Raw genomic sequence first — 5189 nt, forward strand, 5'->3', positions numbered from 1 at the left:
TTGTTGGATTTTCTCTCGTTTTCTGACTGAGAAAGTAATGAATGCACCAATCTGGAAAATCACAGACTATTCTTCTGGGGAATGAAGGGACTAGGTGAGGTGAGATGGAACAGGAGCTACAGAGACCATTTTAACCCAGAGTGTGTGCGTGTGTGTGTGTGTGTGTGTGTGTGTGTGTGTGTGTGCACGCGTGTGTGTGTGTGGGCACGCGCATTCCTGCCCACGAAGGTCTGGATTATCCATCAGTGTTGTTTTCCACTGCCAATGCTCATGATAACCTCTTAAGCGCATTTCACAAGAGGAACGTGAGCTTCCTCAGAAGCTGGTGGGATGAGAGTGGTGCACAGGCGACATCTGAGAGTCCTTAGTCGGGAGTCGCGCCTTGGGAAGAAAATACACAAATGGGCTGCATTATCTCTTGTACTAACTTTTAAAAATAAAATAAATGAAAGACTTTGGGAGAGAGATAGTTTTCTCAGCCAGCTTCAGAGCTTCTCTTAGACATGACAGTTCAGCTGGGTAGGTCTTTTCTTCTGACTTAGTGCTGCCACAGTGTTCCTCTCAGGGGTCCTTTTAGAGTCTCGCAGTGTAGATTCAGCCTTTTTTCTCGACTTTGTGATTGCGTTACTTCTAATACAGCAATGGTGCTCTACAAAAGACTCTAGTTCCTGCCTGGCAGGGGTTGCAGCGTGGAGGGCTGGGGGAGGGAGGGTGGCCAGTTCTCTCTACAAGCATAACTTTGCACCTGTGTTCCTAGTATTCCTTGTCTTCCAAAGACCCATGGAAAACTTTTTCATTCCTCTCTCTCTCTCACGTATGCCAGAAAAAATATATATTAATAGGCTGGTAAACAAAAACATGATATACAGACTTCATTAAGTTCATTTCACATAGTCTATCTTTTATTTTAATCAAACTTCAGCATTTTTCTTCCTTCACAATTCAATCCAGTGACATTTGACATATACCTTTTATCCCAACACTTATGGTATCAGTCCACAATGTCTAAACATTTTTATAGTTTGTTTTATATACACATATGTGAATATATTAATGAATTATTCAATAAGTAGCCAGGATCTACTTAACAAGTACATACGCATATTTGCACATAACACACCTAAACATTCATGACATTATATTTGTGAGTTTGTACATGTGTGAATGACAACTCAGTCTCAGATTATTGTTTTTACAAGATTCTCATAGTACTTGTTATGGTAAATTATAAATGTATCGTTATGGTATTTTTGTCTCCACAAAAAGCACTATTTTCACTGTACAAAAATAAGAAACAATACCTTTCTTCCATCAGAAGACATACTCATATGTGTGTGTGTGAATAAAAATATATATATATATGTATATATACATATATATATATGTTGAATATAAGAAGCTCATATTAACATATTTAACAAACACTGATTAAATGTTGATTTTATTCAAGGCACTATTACTCTTATATGGAGCTCTAAAAGAATTTATTATACTACCTATTCATATACATGTTTATTTACAAATAGTTGGGTGTATTCTTTCCAACTCTTTTAGTAAGAAATGCTGGAAATAACTTTAAGTAAAGCAAATTTATAAGCCATTTATTCTTTATTTCAACAAATATATAGAGTGCCCACCACGTGATAGAAATATTTCTCACTGGTGGAGATTCAGCATTGAACAAAGTTCCTGCCCTCTCATAGCTGGTATTCTAATGGCAGAAAGTAGAAAACAAACAAGCAAATATATATCAAGTGATGACGAATGCTATTAAGTAAAATAAAACAGGGAAAACTATGAGGAAAACATAAATGCTAAGGGATTACTTTAATTTTGTCTGATAAAACTAAAAATTAAGAAACACCCAAATCCTAAAGTATATTATATACAGATACTCAAGTGTTAATATTTATAGCAGACTGTTTTTAAAAGGAAGAAGCAAAACTAATCTTTGTTGACTATCTAGTAGGTGCTTGGTACTATTTTTCACTCCTCAGTGAATCATTCACTGCTTCTACCTGCCCTAAGAGGTAGGCAAGGATTATTATCTCTATTTTACAAGGATGTTGCTAGCCCATGGTCACACAGCTGATATGCTGGGCTTTAAAACCAGCTCATGTCATTTCAAAGCCCATGCACTATTAGCAGCACCATACTTTTATATATTAAGAACAAAGAATAATTTGCAATTTCGGCACCACACAGAAATATATCTAGCTTTCTTTATTCTTTTTGTAACTCAAGCATTCTGTTTCTCTAAGAGAGGAAGAGAATAATGACTAGCTGGACACACCCTAACCCAACCACACACTGTTTGACTGAAGGGCTGTTCTCTCTCACGGTTCCACACACGCCTATTATTCTGAGCTTTCTTATTCAAACCCTTAGAGATTTGTAAGGTAGAAACACTTCCACATGACTAAATCTCTGCTGCTTATTTTTAGTTGAGTACTTTCTGTGAGAGTGCTTTTACATTTTTCTCTCACACTGCATATTATGCCTTTAAAGCAAAATTGTCTCTGTCCTATAAAACACTTTGAAGACTTTTAGAGTGTTTTTAGTTTAGTATTTGAGGGTCCTACTTCAATTATTTTGATCGAATTTACCAATCATTTTGATCAAAGAAAAGGCAACTGATATTTTCTAAATTTGTTTACTGGTCGTTTGGTTTAGTTGGATGGCCAGTGTTAGCAATATTACCCATCAGGGTTTCTGTGGAGAAGAGCCTGGGGTTTGTCTGTTCATCGGGTTTTGGAATGGAGAGATGATACTTTGCAGCAACATTATAGATTGATCAATATTTTTTTTCCAAACATGAAGCTACATGTGCATTTAAAATGAAAAAAGCAATTTTACTGTACATGTACATACAGCACATATCCATAGAGTAATCCTTACCACTGGGACTTTAGCAAATCAACAACTTAGGACCATTTGATAATACTGTTAGATTTAATTAATTAAAAATATTAAACGGTTTAATGGAAAAATGCAATCAAATACAAGTTATATATTGTATGCTAATATAAACATGCACACATCCTCTTTCTTTTGGGTTTTATCTAATTATCACTAGTGACCGGTTTGAAGATATGTTTAAAAAGAACTAATGTTTTAATAGACTTGATTAAATAAATGGTTAAGTTCGATGCTTTGACCATCTAGATGCTTTAGAAAAGTCTAAACTCTATAAGAGTGAGTAGCTTCAGATGTACATAATAGAATAGGTCTTATTCTAGAAAACATTCCTGACATGGATTTCCTGCTTTTTGTTTTAATTCTTCCCTAAATGGAGAAGCGAGGGAAAAAGTAAGGATTTCCGCTTTGTTTTGCTTGTGATTTCCTCTGTCATCTTATGAAAGTCACACTTATATCTATTTATTTTTCCACTTACAGAACTTGGAAACAGAAAGCTATTTTACAAAGTTACTGTAAATAGCATGTAATTCCAATGATTAGTACAAGTCTGCATATGGACATTTGTGAAATGATGTTTGGTTATAAAATGCCAAGGATTCTTCTTATTGTCTCTGGTAATTTGTTAAATAAGTGCTGCTGTATAGGAGAGGGGATCTAATATGGACCTTTCTCTTTGGGTCAAGGTTGGCTACTCTGGCTGAAAACTGCTATTTTGTCAGGCTTCTTTTGATAAGTTCTAACAAGTGAGAACAAGTTAACAAGTCAGTTAACAAGTCAGTCAGTGGCAGCTAGGCAGGTTTAGTATTGTTGATGCTGAGTTAGATGCAAGCCCCATAATGGATCTCTTGGTTTTCTAGTTGCAGACCGGTTAGTTATCCTATCACATACTACTTCCAATCACACACACAGCCCTCAATTAAAAAAAAAAAATTTATTAAAAAAGTGGCAGGAAATGGCCATTCATATAACTCAACTATCCTATAATATGTTGGCTAAATGATGGTACAGCTATTCAGTGGGATGTTATTCAGCCATTAAGAGACATGTTACAGAAACATAGCTGATGACTCAATCAGATGTATATGATGTGATCTTGCATAAAAAATGTAGATTAAAATAGGAGGTAGAGTATTAGCACATATATTTATAAAGAAAAAGTAATCTGGACCAAGATACCCAAATATATAGATAGTAGAATTATGAGTGATTTTTTGAAATTGCCCCCATATTTTCTGAATTTCCTACAATAAGCATCAATTACATCTATAGTAAAATAAAGTTTTAAAAACAATCAAAACATTTTTACATTATAATATATATGCACACACATGCACGTGCAAAAAAAAAAGGGTGAAATATTATATTAACAAAGATTATCTCTGGATTGTGAGATTATGTTTGGTTTTTTTATTCTTTTCTGTAAGCTCTAGATTTTCTCCAACACATGACTTTTATAATCAGAATAAAAACATTGTTCAAAAGAGCATAAGGAAAACAGCATATTTTCTAAAAGTAAGTAGAAGCCATTTTCTCAATATATGTCCCAAAATATGATAACCCCTCCCCAAGAGCCCCTAGTAGAAAACCCTGTGATATTCATGTATTGAATCATGTGTACCATTAGGTCATAAAGCAATTTTGTACAGTCCCCTGATCCTGTTGGCAATTGCATTTGTATTAATGATAACTATTATTCCTTATTTATTTATTTATTTATTTATTTAGCGAGGCAACCCTTGGTTGACCTCACAGATTGCAAGGACTTTGTCAGTGTATAATCCCTTATTTTTTTATTTTTTTATTTTTTAACACCTACAGCACCTGGTCTTCCTCAGTGGTCTCCCATCCAAATATTAACCAGGCCCAACCCTGCTTAGCTTCCTAGATCATACAGGATCAGGCTTGTTCAGGGTGGCATGGCCATAGACTATTGCTGATTTTTAAAAATCATGATATAGTAAGTTCAGTTTTTCCAACAAGGCCAGTGCTCCCTTCCCTGCTGCTGGAGGCCTTGGCTTTCTCGTGTTTGCCTTTGCTTCTCTTTCCCCTTCCTTGGTGCCACTGGTCATCTTGGCAGGAGATTGTTTCTAATCATAGCTGTTGATGTTAGATGCAGTTACTGATTCGAAGTGCTAGCTCTTCCAAAATACAAACTCCAGTTTCTCCTTTGTGTCATTGAAAGGTTATTTAAAAACCACTACCCACCCCACCCCACCCCCACACAAAGTAAAAGTTTCAAATTAGCAGGCAGAGCCAACAGAAAAAAGAAG

General features: G+C 35.3%; 1 pseudogene; it reads right to left on the bottom strand.

Annotated features, from left to right (window-relative positions):
* Window positions 1-4728: 4728 nt before the first annotated feature.
* On the bottom strand, window positions 4729-4847 carry LOC111742717 (annotated as a pseudogene).
* Between the last annotated feature and the right edge of the window lie 342 nt (window positions 4848-5189).

The sequence above is a fragment of the Pteropus vampyrus genome, unplaced genomic scaffold, assembly GCF_000151845.1.
Source record: "Pteropus vampyrus isolate Shadow unplaced genomic scaffold, Pvam_2.0 Scaffold99, whole genome shotgun sequence".
Taxonomy (NCBI): Eukaryota; Metazoa; Chordata; class Mammalia; order Chiroptera; family Pteropodidae; genus Pteropus; species Pteropus vampyrus.